Below are 17,895 nucleotides of genomic sequence, written 5' to 3' on the forward strand. Positions count from 1 at the left end.
CGAGATCCGTCGGTTTTGACACCGACACCCTCCTTCCCCCGCCCTTCCCTCCTCCGATCCCACCGGCCTCCTCCCCCTCCTCCTCTCTCCTTCCTCCTCCCTCCATCTTTTCTTTTTCTGTTTTTCACTGTAGTTTTTTACTATTGTATAATGTAGTTTTTTTACTGTTTTTAGTAAGTGTTTAAAATAATTAGTAAGTAAATTAATAAACTAGTTGAACTAGTTTAGTTTTAGTAAGAACTAGTTGAATTAATAGAACTAATGTATTTTTAGTAAGAAAATTAATATAACTAGTTGAACTAGTTTATTTTTAGAAAGAACTAGTTTATTTCTATTTATAGTAAGTTTATTTTTAGTAAGAACTAGTTGAATTAATAGAACTAGCTGAACATGTCACATTTTTTTTAATTTAAGCAATTATTCCCGCATCGACGTCGATGATGCCTATCCCGCATCCTCGTCGTCGATACCCATCGTTCACTAGGGTTTTAGTTGTATTAGTGATGTTATATGTATTATACTATTCGAGATGTATTAGTGATAACTTATAGGGTTTTTGTTTTTGCAGAAATCAAGGAGCCCCTCCATCATCCCCGCCGTCGTCCCCATCACCGACCCCCTCCGACCTCAAGGCGAGACCAACCAAATCTCCATGTCAATATGAGTCCTATAAGACATGATGTAGATAAAAACATGTATATCTTGTGTTGCTCAAATAGGATATGTGGTTGCCCAAGTGGCCGGTCATGTTTGCAGGTTACACCTCCGAGTGTCCTATGTTTTGCCGGAGTGTTGATTAATTTCCATTCCGGCAAATTTCAGGCCCTCGATATGTCCTGTTTTGGCAAAGGTCATGCCGGAATTTTCCTTTAATTTTGGGATGACTTGTGCTAGAATATGTAGGAAATATCGAGTGGCCTGGATTTTCTAGAAAGATAATTAAACGATATTTCAGGTTGACTTTAAGACTGTCGAGGCCGAAGAATCCCGACTGTTGTCGTGGGGGTCGTTTCTCCTTCTTCTCCAGGTGCTAGACCTTTGTTATGCACTAGGGGAAGGAGGAGTAACGACCATCACTGACGGTCGCAAATGTCAGAGAGGAATCAGTGAGGGAGAGTATCCACCATATATGAGAGGACGAAGAATCCCGAATGTTGTCGTGGGGTTAGCTTCTCCTTCGTTCCCATGTGCCAGACAATTTGGTGTAATGCACTCGGGAACGAAAGGAGGAGCTACCATCTCCGACGGTCGAATATATACAACACGTGAGATGAGAGTTTTCAAGAAAAGACTTGAAAGACCGATAGTCAACCCGTGATGAATAATAATGATCTAATTTAGTTTTTGTAGTACATATATTTAATTGTACAAGTTTAATCTTTGAATTCTGAACATAGGAAATGTCGTCGGACAAAGAAGGTCCCGGGGAGTGCTCCTAGTGCGGCGACAATCGGGGTTTCTGCGACAGGCCTCACCTGGACGAAGGTCGGCGCTTCAGCATTAAGCTCGAGGAGGCCTTCGATTGTGAAATGGTACGGTACGACGCAAAGGTTTTTTTCATAATTAATCTGGACTTCTACTACTTCAACGTGTAATTTTCGTATTTTACAATTCGACTAGCTTATCTCATGCCATGCAAGACGCTATGTCTTGGAGAGGATGGGTTTTGAAGATCAGGAGAGGAATGAAACAACGAAAATTAACCTAAGGACCCATCATGGTATGGATTTTGAGGTAAATCTATACAATTCTGAGAGCGTATCCCGTTTTGGTTTCCCGGGTTGGGAAGCACTTTGCAAGATGTATGATTTTCAAGAGGGTATGTTTGTCACCATGGATCTTGGTGATCCTCACATCGACCAAGACAATTTGGACATTTGGGTCCTTGTTGATACGCTTCCAATTCTACCGCTATGTGAGTTCCTCGAACATAGTTATTAAGTAATTTATATTGTTTATTTCAAAATAGTTGAAAGCTTATTTCCATTGATAGCTTACTTTCATTCTTCAAAGAGTGTGTGGAAGATGGTAGACAGAACCAACTACACTGATGGCTCTAAGTTAACTTATCATGAGAAAAATCATCTGGTCACATCTTGTACTCAAATTTAGAATTACAATGCCTTTTATAGAACTCCTCCAAATTATGGTCAATACGTGCCACTAGTGCACGTGTTGAACCACGATAACTTCCATGGAGATATCCTGGTAAGATTTTTTACTATTAGGACATCCGTGCATCTTTTGCATACTTCTAAAACTGAACTACATTGCTAACTACGAAGTTATTACTATGTTTTTCAACAGAAAATCCCGATGGATTGTGTGCCTCATTTGATGTATCAGAATGGTCGCCTTGATGTTTTGAACATACAACTAGGTCGTCCTACGAATCTCACCTGTCCATACCGGATTTCTAAAAAGGTGAACACATGATAATCAAATAATGGAAAAAATGTATGGACAGGCGTAAGGAGGTTCTTGGAAGCAACATTGTGTGAAAGGCAAGAATTGGAGACATGATAATCTCCATTCTCCATAATGGAGAGTCAGGGGCTATCTTGTTTTATGCTATTTTACCTAAGATAATATAGTAGGTCCTAAGAGAATGTAGTAGGTCCTATGAGGTACAATATGTTTATGAGAGTTGATGATGATGAGTAGTTGTGATTATGTCTAGTGACCAACTTGTATGTGATGTCTCATTGGTGAAAATGATGATCATGAGGAGGTGTTATATGACAATGATGTATTATGATGATAAGTTGTTAATGATATGATGATTATGATGATATTTATTATATCATTGGGTGAAACAACCGCAGATTAGTTTCAAGTGGATGTCCATCCACTTGAAACTAGTCCACGGTTCTTTTTCCCCAGTGATGTAATAACTCATTATGATGTAAAATCATTCTCTAAATTGATGCGGTATGAAAACTTGTATAAAGGTGTATGAATACAACATGAAATAAAAAAGAAATACGGAATAATAGTAGTAGCGCGTGCTAGGAGAAGCGCTACTACTAATTACCAGTAGCGCTCATAGTAGAAAGCGCTGCTACTAAGTCGATATAGCAGTAGCGTGGTCCAACCCACACTACTGCTAACCTTTAGCTGTAGCGCCTTACAAGTAGCGCGGCTCCCCGCGCTACTGATAGGCTTTAAACACGCGCTACTGCAGGGTTTTCCCTAGTAGTGTACGTTCGGTACTCGACCGGTCGGAACGAGAAGACGTTCGACTACATCAACCGCATTGAGCAAATGCTTCCGCTTTCGGTCTACGAGGGTACGTGGACACACTCTCCCCCTCTCGTTGCTATGCATCTCCTAGATAGATCTTGCGTGAGCGTAGGAACTTTTTGAAATTGCATGCTATGTTTCCCAACAAGCCCCTCTAGCGACGGGGGGGGGGGGGGTACCCATCCCCTTCGACTCTGACTACTCGTTGCCTGGCTTCTCCGACTTTGATCTCGAGTAGAGCTTCATTATGAGAGTAGTCTAGCTAGATAGTTTGATATCGCTATAGAGTTGATGTAGTAGGTAATGGACTGTATTAGTGACTGTACTATTTAATTAAGATTTGTACGATGTTAATGTGGTACCATGATCTACTTATGCAATGAAGTATTTATCAGTGCTTGTGCATATGGTATATGCTTGCGTATGTGATATGTGCCACGACAACTCCTTTTTCACGTTTCTTCTTATTTGATTTGTTTAATTCAAAGACATTAGGGATGAAGATTTTTGTTACAACCTATTTTTTCCTTAAATTTTGGATGTGAACATAGAAGCATATGCACTCATGATTTACCTTGCATATTTGGTTTTTGAAACTAGCGAGACCAACATTGAATTCAAATTCAATTTTGAGTTTATTTGGAGGTCATGAAAGTTTCACCAAAAAATGATTTTCAAAAAACTTGCATAAGGGAAGGATTTTTTTCCTAAGATTAATATTTTCCCTATTTATTTTGTGTTAACCAAGGTTTGAAAATGGTTTAATTTGGGAAATTAAACTATGATTAAATCTTGGATAAGATAAACAAAACAGAAAACGGAAAAAGAAAAGAAATAACTTTGCAAATAGGCCCACTAATTATGACAAAAATAGTTTGTCAAAATCCTTTGAGAAAAATTTAAAGCTGCTAGGAATATTTCCAAAGGATTTTAGGAAGAATTTTCTTTTTGAAGAAAATTCAATTTTACATTCAGATGTGAAAACAGAGAGGAAACCAGAAATAGAAAAAGAAAAAAGAAAAAATGGGCGAGGCCAGCCAGCCAACCGGGCCAAGCGCGGCCCAGCTAGCCAGCCGGCCTAGCCCCCCATCCTCTCTCTCTCCCCCCACTGATGAGCGGGCCCCGCGCGTTTACATCACCTCCAACCTCCCGCAACCGCCACTCGCGCCCACACCCTGAACGTGCACGCACCCACGACCTCCACTCCGCGTGGCCACCGTGCTCGCCAGTGCCACCTAACCTGTCCTATAAATAGCCCTGGACCCCCTCTTCCGAATCCCCAACCTTATTTCACCCGAGTGCCATTAGGCTGCTCGCAACGCTGTCGTCCTCTACGCCTCGGCAGAGAGATCGCTAACAAGATTTCGACGAGCCCCGACCCCCTCGCGACCACCTAGCCGCACCACAAGAACCATCGCTCCATGAAGAACCACCTAGACACCCTCTGCACACCCAGATCCCTCAACATCGATGATTTTGTCGGAGCCTGAAGCTCAGTGCCGCCACCGTCGTCTTTTTGGTGAGCTCCTCCATCCATTTGGTGGTGCACCTTGTGCAAACGACACCCCGCGCTCTTGTTGATCTCTCTGAGCTTTTGGTTCACCTTGTTTCGCCCAGAATCAAGCTCACAATCACCACCCAAAGCTCCTCATCGTTGTTCTCAACTCCGGCAACCCTACACCGTCGCCTCCATCCACCCCGGCACCAACCGAGGCCACCAGGAGCCCTGCTGTCATTGTCTGCATCCGTCTGACCACCTCGCAGCTGCCAGGGAGCACTGGAGCATCGAGTTCATCCACACCCGAGCCGCACCTGAGTTTTCCGGTGAGTCTATGGACCTAGCCACCACGGTGAGCCTCGATCTGTTCTGGACCGCCCGCTCTTGATCCAACACGTAGAATATATCACGCTTTAATTTAAATTCTGAAATGGTATCAACCAATCAGAGAGTGCCACATAGCCAACCATATCCGAAACATTATCCAGAACAAATTCGTTAATTAAAAAGAAAAGATAGTTTTGCAAAAAAGCCCCTAGACCTTGAGACTATCATAACTAATTATCCAGATGTCCAGATTGAGTGATTCTTTTTTTAAATAAAACCTTAAGAATAATTCTAGAAAAATTAAATTTTAAATTTCAAAATTTTAATTTCAAACAGAATAGTTTAAACACTAAATATCGCATGACTTTTAAAATATAGAACCAAACTAGGTGATTCTTTTTGCATTTTGAAGATAGAGAATTGTAGTTCAATTTAGTCCACTGTTAGTTAAAATATAAAAAAAATGTAAATTAATTTTTGGACAGAAACTTAGCAACACTAGTTTCACATTCATTTGAATCTATTGGTGAAATAAAATTTGTATAATAAACCAAATTGAATTAGTATAAACCATAGACTTGTTCGAAACATAATAGGGCATTAAATAAAAATGATATGAAAATAAATTTGAATCATGGTTTGAATTAATGGGAATCCAAAGTAATAATGATAAAACACTAGTTACTTTATAAATGAAATTTAGTGGAATATTAATGAGTTAATTAAAACTAATAATTCATTGGTGATGACCCAGGAGAAATAGACTTGAAACTAAAAGTGAAACTTAGGTCAAATAAATTCAAATAGTGCAAGTCAAACCTCAAATTCAAATCTAATTGCATTAACAAGTGAGGGATTTAATTTAGTTAGGGTTCTTAAATATTGAACTAGGTTTGCCAAGTTGAACTTGTTAGGAATTTGAACCAAGTCAACTAACCCTAGTTGAATTGTGTGATGAAGTCAAATACCAATCAAACTAGAAACACAAATTGGGAAGACCAAACTGAATGAAATCATACCAAACAAACCAACACCTTGTGATGTGTCATTTGTACCTTTGTATTCATGCAAGTTTTCCCTTTTCATGAATTGTGTGCTTATGATTACTATGTGTTATTTTTTGTCTATGTTAGATTACAAGGAGTGCAACCCCTGCGACTGTGTGGAGTGCACCGCTGATAACAACAACAACCAAGGCAAGTTCCACTTTGACCATGTACCTAGTATTTTATTGCATTGTCGTTTTGCCATGATAAGTGTGTGAGTTTAGGATGCTAACTAATATACCACCTCATAGTTGACAACATAGGTCCAATCATACCCTGACCTTGTAACTGCTACTTGTGAGCTGCGTTGGGATTTCCTCGAAGAGGAGAGGATGATGAAATACAGTAGAGATAAGTATTTCCATCAATTAAGAACCAAGGTTATCAATCCAGTAGGAGAACCACGCAATACCTCGTTAGCAGCACCTACACACAAAATAACAAATACTTGCACCCAATGCAAACAAGGGGTTGTCAATTCCTTGGCGGTTAATTGCAAGGACCAAATCTCGTAGTGATAGATAGATAAACAAACACAAAAATAACAAATACTTGCACCCAACACAAATAAGGGGTTGTCAATCCATTGGTAGTTAATTGCAAGGATCAAATCTCGTAGTGATAGATAGATAAGCAAAAACACAAAATAAAATAAAGTAAATAAAATTGAAGCAAGGTTTTTTTGGATTTTAATGTATGATAAAAATAGACCCATGGGCCATAGTTTTCACTAGAGGCTTCTCTCTTGAAAATAATATAGGTGGGTGAACAAATTACTGTTGGACAATTGACAGAAAAGCAAATAATCACGACGATATCCAAGGCAATGATCATGTATATAGGCATCACGTCGGAGACAAGTAGACTAACTCCTGCCTGCATCTACTACTATTATTCCACACATCGACCACTATCCACCATGCATCTAAGTACTAAGTTCATAAAGAATAGAGTAACACCTTAAGCAAGATGACCTGATGTAGACAAAGTAAACTCAAGCAATATGAATAAACCCCATCATTTTATCCTTAATGGAAACAATACACATATTGTTTTGTCCCCTTTTATCACTGGGATATAGACCACCGCAAGATTGAATCCATCACAAAGAACCTCTCCCATTGCAAGATAAATCAATCTAGTTGGCCAAACCAAATCAAAAGGTCGGTGAGAAATACAAAGCTATAACAATCATGCATAAAATAGTTTAGAGAAGACTCAAATAATATTCATGGATAATCATATCTTAGTTTAGAGAAGACTCAAATAATACTCATGGATAATCTTAAACTCACAATTCATCGGATCCCAACAAACACACCGCAAAAAAGGATTACATTGAATAGATCCCCAAGAACATTGAGGAGAACATTATATTGAAGATCAAAGAGAGAGAGAAGAAGCCATCTAGCTACTAGCCATGGACCAGTAGGTCTGTGATAAACTACTCACACATCATCGGAGGGGCAACAAGGTTGATGTAGAAGCCCTCAGTGATCGATCCCCCCTTCGGAAGAGTGCCGGAAAAGGCCTTTAGATGGGATCTTGTGAGAACAGAAACTTGCGGCGGTGGAAAAATTGTTTTGGGTGCCTCTCTATTGGTTTCCCGATTTTAGAGAATTTATAGAGTATGAGTTATGCCAAGTAGAGCAAAGGTGGGCCCATGAGGCACCAGGGCGCTCCTACCCCCTGGGCACGCCCTGGTGGCTCGTGGTTACCTCCTTCACCTTCTAACATCCTCCTGAAGCTTCTACTGTCTCTTATGTCCATAAAAAATCATCAAAAAGTTCCATGGTGTTTGGACTTCATTTGGTACTAGTTTCTGGGAAAACCAAAAACATGCAAAAAACAGCAACCAACACTTGGCACTAAGTCAATAGGTTAGTCCGAAAAAATGATATATAATTGCATATAAAACATCCAAGATTGATACTATAATAACATGGTACAATAAAAATTATAGATACGTTGGAGGCGTATCAGTAGCCATCGAGTAGTTTCATAACTGCTATACCGTGGATTGGGAAACATCAATTATTCCACCATACAACCTCATGGTTGACTACTTAACTACAACTTAACTAATGAATCAATCTGGGTGGACTGTGTTTGATTGGGTCATCGGAGTGTAGTCATTGGTGGGGAATGCTAGCCAGGTATCAAAGGGATTGTATGGGTTCAAAGTTGAGTAGCTTCCATGTGTAACCGTGAGACAATATGGGCTCTGTCTGGACAAAGTAAGTTGTGTGAACCCTCCTGGGCATGACCCATAGATGTAGGTGTGTAGGTTGGAATGGGTCTACCATTTTAGAGAGGGCTACTACTTCCCAAAAGTCTCATCTTGATCTACCTAGCTATTTCACATGTGAAGTTTAGTAGTAGGAAGGTGTGACCGGGAATCACAGGTAAAGTACACAAACCTCTGCAGAGTGTATAAAATGATCATGATTAGCCATGTCTCTAGTTACAGACAATTTTGAGCAATGCATCGGAGAATTGTCATCTTGATCTTATCACCTCTTCTAATAAAATCAATGGGTTGAACCAAAGGGGAGTATGGAGCCAGTCTCAAAGGACTGGGGGTACCAGGGTCTCTGGAGAAAGGCTCGGGGCAACTGTGCGATGCGGAAGCCCACATACTAAAACAACATTATGGATGGCCGCGTGATACAATTTGTCTAGGAATGTTGTGTGATATTTGATGACCCACAAGTATATGGGGTCAATTGTAGCCTTTTCGATAAGTAAGAGTGTCGAACCCAACGAGGAGCAGAAGGAAATGACAAGTGGTTTTCAGCAAGGTAATGTCTGCAAGTGCTAAAATTATAAGTAACAGAGTTTGATAGCAAGATAATTTGTAACGAGCAAGTAACGGCAGTAGTAACAAAAGTGCAGCAAGGTAGCCCAATACTTTTGAGTCAAAAGACATGCCAAAGCTGTCACTTATGATAATCAAAGTGTTCTCGAGGGTACACGGGAATTTCATCTAGTCACTTTCATCATGTTGGTTCGATTCATGTTCGCTACTTTGATAATTTGGTATGTGGGTGGACCAGTGCTTTGGTGATGTTCTTACTTGAACAAACCTCCTACTTATGATTAACCCCCTCGCAAGCATCCGTAACTACAAGAAAAGTATTAAGAATAAATTCTAACCATAGCATTAAACTTTTGGATCCAATCGGTCCCTTACAAAATAGCGCATAAACTAGGGTTTAAGCTTCTATCACTCTCGCAACCCATCATCTAATAACTACTCCACAATGCATTCCCTTAGGCCCAAATATGGTGAAGTGTCATGTAGTCGACATTCACATGACACCACTAAGGGAATCACAACATACATATCATCAAAATATCGAACACATATCAAGTTCACATGATTACTTGCAAAATGATTTCTCCCATGACCTAAAGAACAAAAGTAACTACTCATAAATGATAATCATCCTCAAGATCAGAGGGGTATTAAATAGCATAATGGATCTAAACATATAATCTTCCATCAAATAAACCATATAGTAATCAACTACAAGATGTAATCAACACTGCTAGTCACCCACAAGCACCAATATATAGTTATGGTATAAAGATTGACCACAAGAGATGGAGTATGGTTTGAGAGGAGTTGGTGCTGTTGAAGATGATGATGGAGATAGCCCTCCCCAAGATGGGAGAGTTGTTGGTGATGATGATGACGATGATTTCCCCCTCCAGGAGGGAAGTTCCCCCGGCAGAATCGCTCCACAGGAGGGCAAAAGTGCCCCTACCCAAGTTCCGCCTCGAGACAGCGGCGCTTCGTCCCGAAAGTCCTCCCCTTATTTTTTCTAGGTCAAAATGACTTATGTACCAGAAGAGGGGCACCGGAGGTGGGCCTGGGTGAGCACAACCCACCAAGGCGCGCCTGGGCTCCCTGGCGCGCCCAGGTGGGTTGTGCCCACCTGGTGGGCCCCCTCTGGTACTTATTGGGTCCAAAAAAACCTCATTTATTCCATAAAAATTCCTTGTAAAGTTTCAGCTCATTTGGAGTTGTGCAGAATAGGTAGCCTGACGTAGCTTTTTCAGGTCCAGATTTCCAGTTGCCAGAATTCTCCCCCGTTGTGCATACCTTGCATATTTTAAGAGAAAAGGCATTAGAGTTACTCCAAAAAGCATTATTATGCAATAAAACAACATAAATAACAATAGGTAAACATGATGCACAATGGACGTATCAACTTCCCCAAGCTTAGACTTCGCTTGTCCTCAAGCGAAAACCGAAATCGAAAAACATGTCATGCTTAGAGAGAGAGAGAGAGAGTGGTGTCGATAAAAAAAAATACAGACATAGCAGCATCATGTAACTTATTATAACAACTAAAAACTTTAACATAAAACTTTTATCATAGAACTTTTATCACAGACTTCTCATGAATAAGTAACAATTCATCAGAACACCGAAGTATAAAGTATAAACTCTATTGGAAACCAACAAACGATGTTCTCAGTCAACTTTGCAACTACAATTCATCATCTTTTCAGGAAGGGTCACGTATCGGAGCCTTTAGTCAAGTCCACATACTCAACCATCATTTAGTCTTCTATGATTGCTAATACTCACCGCGTACACATGAGCAAAACGTTTCAACTGGACACATAGAAAGATAGGGGCTTATAGTTTCGCCTCCCAACGTATTCACCTCAAGGGTGATGTCAACAATAATAACTCATGCTACCCATATTCAACTGGATATATATGCCTAGATCTTTCCTCACCACATGATGCTTGCCAAAGGACAAAATAAAAAGGAATAGAGAGAAGAACTTTGACTCTTGCATGAAAGTAAATACATAAAAGTAAAAGATAGGCCCTTCGCAGAGGGAAGCAGAAGTTGCCATGCGCTTTTTTTGTATGCTCAACCCCTTAGTGTAAGAGAACGTCACGTTATATTGCACCTTATGATGGCAACCTTTATTATGCAGTCTGTTGCTTTTATTTTCTTCACTATCATAAGTTCGTACAATACTCAATTTTCTCTTACACTAAATGATCTAACACTTTTAGATGCAATTTTTATTACCTTTTTGCAATGATGAAAACTTACTTGAAGGATCTTACTCAATCCATAGGTAGGTATGGTGGACTCTCAAAACAAGATTTGGGTTTAAGGGTTTTGGATGCATAAGTAGGATCTCTACTTAGTGTGGAATTTTTGGCTAGCAAAGGTAGGGGCAAACACCACATGTTGAAGGATCTATGACAATATAACTTCTATGTGAATATGAGCAAACATAAATCATTATGTTCTCTTCCTTGTCCAATGTCAACAATTTTGGCATATAATATTTTGATGGGTGCTCACAATCACAAAACATTTCCAAGATAGTGTATTTGCATGTGAATCTTCTCTTCCCTTATTAATTCTTTCATGAGTTGCATCATTGACTAATGCTATGTTTGTCAATCTACAATAAAATTTTCTACTTGTACTTTTCCTTGTGTAATGTCATCACTTACCATAAGATTAACATATGATATTTTTCATTTATTTCCTTTCTTTTTATTGAAAACTGAAAGTAAAAGAGGCAAAACTCAAACTAAACTTCATTATATATCTCACACACGATTACAGCGATAGATCACTAAGCAAACTCTCAAAAAGAAAGGATCGAACTAAACTTTTATTCATCGAAAGCAAAAGATAACAATGGATCAAACTAAGAAAAGTAAAGGCAAAAGATAGTGGAGGTGCTACGATACCGAGGCACATCCCCCAAGCTTGGCGAAAGCCAAGGGGAGTGCCCATACCCGATACTCAATTTTCTTTTGGTGATGAAGAAGGAGGTGGTTGTGATGAAGTAGTAGTGACCCTGTCCTTAAGGACCAAGAGATTCTCCAATCTACAAATGACGCTCCGGGGGAAGGTGATGTGCTCTTGATGCAGAATATTTTCACGAGTGAGATACTTATTTTGTATATGGACCGTTTGAATGATCCTGAAGGCTGCAATGTCAGCAGGGGTAAGATGAGCATAGTATGGTTTAAGGATATCTTCCTCTTCCTCCTCGGCAGGCAGAGCTTGCTCGATCAGCGACACTTGATCTCCGGTGGCCTCCTTGCTCTTGTCCTCCTTGGTTGCTCCAAGGGGCTCTTCCCTCTTCAGCTCGATCTTCATTAACCAAGCATCCTCTTCCACATTGTTAGAGGAAGAAGAAGACATGATGCCTGGCTCAACAGATCTGACAGAAAACAACGAGAAAAGAAAACAGGAGATTTCTCCGTGATACAGAGGTCAACAGGTTCGGGGAGTATATAAATATTTTTTATCTTGGCAAACAAGGAAAATGGAGTCCGGAAGGTACCTGAGGTGGGCACAACCCACCTAGGCGCGCCTGGCAGCCAGGCACGCCCTGGTGTCTTGTGCCCACCAGGGTCACCTTCCTGGTAGTTTCTTATTTTCCTAAATTTTTAAATATTCCAAAACTGACAAAAAATATTTTTGCGGATTTTTCGAAGTTCGTTTACTTACCGTATCACGTACCTCCTCTTTTTCACGATTCTGGAGTGTTTCGGAAGGTTTCTTTTATGTGTTCTTCCGGTGTCATAGTTTGGATAATATTGCTTTCAACATTAATGGGTGTACCTGATATATAATGTTTTATTCATTGCCCATTAACAGCCTTCGGGTTAGTACCTTCGACATTGTTTATTTTGATAGCTCCAGATCGATAAACCTCCTCGATAACATAGGGTCCTTCCCATTTGGAGAGGAGTTTTCCTGCAAAGAATCTGAAATGAGAGTTGTACAAAAGAACATATTCTCCAACTTTCAACTCACGCTTTTGGATTCTTTTGTCATGCCATCTTTTAACTTTTTCTTTGAATAACTTTGCATTTTGATAAGATTGGGTTCTCCATTCATCTAATGAGCTAATATCAAATAACCTCTTTTCACCAGCAAGTTTGAAATCATAGTTGAGTTCTTTAATTGCCCAATATGCTTTATGTTCTAACTCAAGAGGCAAATGACAAGCTTTTCCATAAACCATTTTATAAGGAGACATACCGATAGGATTTTTATATGTTGTTCTATAAGCCCAAAGTGCATCATCTAGTTTCTTAGACCAATTCTTCCGGGGCCTATTGACAGTCTTTTGTAAAATTAGTTTTATTTCTCTATTGCTAAGTTCAACTTGACCACTAGACCGGGGATGATAGGGTTATGCAATTCTATAGTTAACATCATACTTAGCAAGCATTTTACAGAAAGCACCATGAATAAAATGTGAACCATCATCAGTCATTCAATACCTGGGGACTCCAAACCTTGGGAAAATAACTTCCTTAAGCATTTTAATAGAGGTGTTGTGATCGACACTACTAGTTGGAATAACTTCTATCCACTTAGTAACATAATCAACAACAACCAAAATATGAGTATACCCATTAGAGGAAGGAAAAGGTCCCATGAAATCAAATCCCCAAACATCGAATGGTTCAATAGCAAGTGAATAGTTCATAGGCATTTCTTGACGCTTACTGATATTACCTATTCTTTGAAATTCATCACAAGATAAGACGAACTTATGGGCATCCTTGAAGAGAGTAGGCCAATAAAACCTAGATTGCAATACCTTATGAGCGGTTTTGTCTCCCGCTTGATGTCCTCCATAAGCCTCAGAGTGACATTCCGTAGGATTTGTTCCTGTTCATGCTCATGTACACAACGTCTAATAATACCATCTACTCCTTCTTTATAATGATGTGGGTCATCCCAAAAGTAATGTCTTAAATCATAGAAGATTTTTTATTTTGTTGGTATGTAAAGCTAGGTGGTATGTATTTAGCAACAGTATAATTAGCATAGTCAGCATACCAAGGTGTACTACTAGAAACATTTATTGCAGCTAAATGTTCATCAGGAAAGCTATCATTAATAGGTTGTGGGTCATTAAGAATATTTTCAAGCCTAGACAAGTTATCAGCTATGGGGTTCTCTGCTCCTTTTCTATCAGTGATATGCAAATCAAATTCTTGTAGTAGAAGAACTCACCTAATGAGTCTAGGTTTAGCATCTTTCTTTTTCATAAGATATTTTATAGCAGCATGATTAGTGTGAACGGTCACTTTGGAATTAACAATGTAGGATCTAAATTTATCACAAGCAAACACCACTACTAAGAATTCTTTTTTAGTAGTAGCATAATTTCGTTGAGCACTGTCTAGAGTTTTACTAGCATAATGGATAACATTTAGTTTCTTATCAACTCTTTGTCCTAGAACAGCACCAACAGCATAATCACTAGCATCACACATAATCTCAAAAGACAAGTTCCAATCAGGTGGTTGAACAACAGGTGCAGAAATCAAGGCTTTTTTGGGTGTTTCGAAGGCTTCCAAACAATCATCATCAAAAACAAAAGGAATATCCTTTTGCAAAAGATTTTTAAGTGGCCTAGAAATTTTAGAAAAGTCTTCGATAAATCTCCTATAGAAACCCGCATGACCAAGGAAACTATGAAAACCTTTGATATCTTTAGGACATGGCATTTTCTCAATTGCATCAACCTTGGATTTGTCCACCTCAATGCCTCTTTTAGAAATTTTATGGCCCAAAACAATACCTTCGTTAACCATAAAGTGGCACTTCTCCCAATTCAAGACAAAATTTGTTTGCTCACATCTCTGCAAAACTTGATCAAGATTGCTTAAACAATTATCAAAAGACTTCCCATAAACAAAAAAGTTATCCAGGAAAACCTCAACAATCTTTTCACAAAAATCAGAGAATATAGCAGTCATACATCTTTGAAAGGTAGCAGGTGCATTGCATAAACCAAAAGGCATATGTTTATAAGCATAAGTTCCAAAGGGACAAGTAAAAGTGGTCTTTTCTTGATCAGTTTGAGAAACAGGTATTTGTGAAAAACCATAATATCCATCAGGGAAGCAAAAATGTGTGTGCTTAGATAATCTTTCTAGCATTTGGTCAATAAAAGGCAGAGGGTAATGATCTTTTCTAGTTGTTTTATTTAATTTTCTAAAATAAATTACCATTCTATAGCCTGTGACGATTCTTTGTGGAATAAGTTCATTCTTATCATTAGGAACAACAGTTATACCTCCCTTCTTAGGGACACAATGAACATGACTTACCCATCTACTATCAGCTATAGGATAGATTATAACTACTTCCAAAAATTCCAATATTTCCGTTCTTACCACTTCTTTCATCTTCAGATTTAACGGACGTTGGTGATCAACAATGGGTTTAGCATCAGGTTCCAGTAATCTTGTGCTGACATAGAGTGGGACTAATGCCCTTAAGATCATCAAGAGTATATCCAATAGAAGCTCGGTGCTTCCTTAGAACTTTCAATAATCTTTCTTCTTCATGTTCTGAAAGGTTAGCACTAATAATAACAGGATACATCTTTTTCTCATCAACATAAGCATATTTCAAAGTGTCTGGCAATTGTTTTAATTCAAACACAGGATCACCTTTAGGTGGAGGAGGACCTCCTAGAGTTTCAATAGGAAGACTGTGTTTAAGCAGAGGTTGTTGTTCGAACAACATTCTATCAATTTCATTTCTTTCATACATATGCAAATCATTTTCATGGTCTAGCAAATATTGTTCTAAAGGATTAGTAGGAGGTACAACAATAGAAGAAAGACCAATAATTTCATCCTTACTAGGCAAATATTTCTTATGAGGTTTTCTACTAAACTTGGAAAAATTAAATTCATGAGATTCATCCCCAAAGCTAACACTGACAATTTGTTTCTCACAATCTATTTTAGCATTGACAGTGTTCAAGAAAGGTCTACCAAAGATAATGGGACAAAAGTCATCTTGTGGGGAACCAAGAACAAGAAAATTAGTAGGGTCTTTAATTGTCCCACACAAGATTTCAACATATCTAACAATCCCAATTGGTGATATAGTATCTCTATTGGCAAGTTTAATAGTAACATCTATGTCTTCTATTTCAGCTGGTGCTATATCATTCATAATTTCTTCATATAAGGAAAAAGGAATAGCACGCACGCTAGCACCTAAGTCACATAAACCATGATAACAATGATCTCCTATCTTAACCGAGACAACAGGCATGCCAACAACTGGTCTATGTTTATCTTTTTCATCGGGTTTGGCAATTCTACTAGCTTCAACACAGAAGTAAATAACATGCCCATCAATATTATCGACCAAGAGATCCTTAACCATAGCAACACTAGGTCCAACTTTGATTTTTAGCCGGTTTAGGTGTTCTAATATAACTTTTGTTGACCATAGTTGAAACTTTAGCATGTTTCTTCATCCTAACAGGGAAAGGTGGTTTTTCAATATAAGCAGTGGGAACAACTGGGTCAACATTATAAATGATAGTTTCTTGTTTAGCTTTTACCGGTTCATTAATTTCTTCTTTAATTGGTGGGTGATATTTGAACCACTTCTCCTTAGGGAGATCAACATGAGTAGCAAAAGATTCACAAAAGGAAGCTACTATCTTAGAGTCAAGTCCATATTTAGTGCTAAACTTTTGAAAAGCATCGCTCTTCATAAAAGATTTAACACAATCAAACTTAGGCTCAATAACCAACTCTTTACCTTCGTCAAGTTCCCAATCTTCAGAGTTGAGTTTAATTCTTTCTAAAAGATCCCACCGGAATTCAATAGTCTTCTTCATAAAAGAACCAGTAGAAGAAGTATCAAGCATGGATTGATCATTACGAGAAAGCCGAGCATAAAAATTCTGAATAATAATTTCTCTCGAGAGATCATGATTGGGGCATGAATATAACATTGACTTAAGACCCCCCCAAGCTAGAGCGATACTTTCTCCTTCAAGAGGCCAAACATTATATATATAATTCTGGTCACGATGAACTAGATGCATAGGATAATTTTCTTGATGGAATTCCAATTTCAATCGATTCCAGTTCCAAGATCCAATATCATTGCATAGCCTATACCAAGTCAATGCCTTTCCCTTCAAAGATAAATGGAAAACCTTCTTCTTAGCTTCATCTCCGGGCAAACCTGCAAGCTTGAACAATCCACAAATTTCATCCACATATATTAAGTGCATATCAGGATGTTCGGTTCCATCTCCTGCATAAGGATTAGCCAACAATTGTTCTTCCATACCCGAAGGAATTTCATATTCAATATTTTCAGTAGGTGCAGTAGGTTGAGGGGCAACTAATTGTGGTTCCGGTCGAGGTGAAGATACCCCAAACAAACCCCTCAAAGGATTATTTTCCATAGTAACAAGCGACAATAAATTTCAGCACGTAGTAATATTTTTTCCTTACCAATTTACACTTACCAATAGCACTGCACTCCCCGGAAATGGCACTAGAAAATGGCCTTGATGACCCACAAGTATATCGGGTCAAGTGTAGCCTTTTCGATAAGTAAGAGTGTCGAACCCAACGAGGAGCAGAAGGAAATGACAAGTGGTTTTCAGCAAGGTAATGTCTGCAAGTGCTAAAATTGTAAGTAACAGAGTAGTTTGATAGCAAGATAATTTGTAACGAGCAGGTAACGGTAGTAGTAACAAAAGTGCAGCAAGGTAGCCCAATCCTTTTGAGGCAAAGGACAGGCCAAAACGGTCTCTTATGATAAGCAAAGTGTTCTTGAGGGTACACGGGAATTTCATCTAGTCACTTTCATCATGCTGGTTCGATTCATGTTCGCTACTTTGATAATTTGGTATGTGGGTGGACCGGTGCTTAAGTGTTGTTATTACTTGAACAAACCTCCTACTTATGATTAACCCCCTCGCAAGCAT

This window comes from Triticum aestivum, chromosome 7B, assembly GCF_018294505.1.
Source record: "Triticum aestivum cultivar Chinese Spring chromosome 7B, IWGSC CS RefSeq v2.1, whole genome shotgun sequence".
NCBI classification, from domain to species: Eukaryota; Viridiplantae; Streptophyta; class Magnoliopsida; order Poales; family Poaceae; genus Triticum; species Triticum aestivum.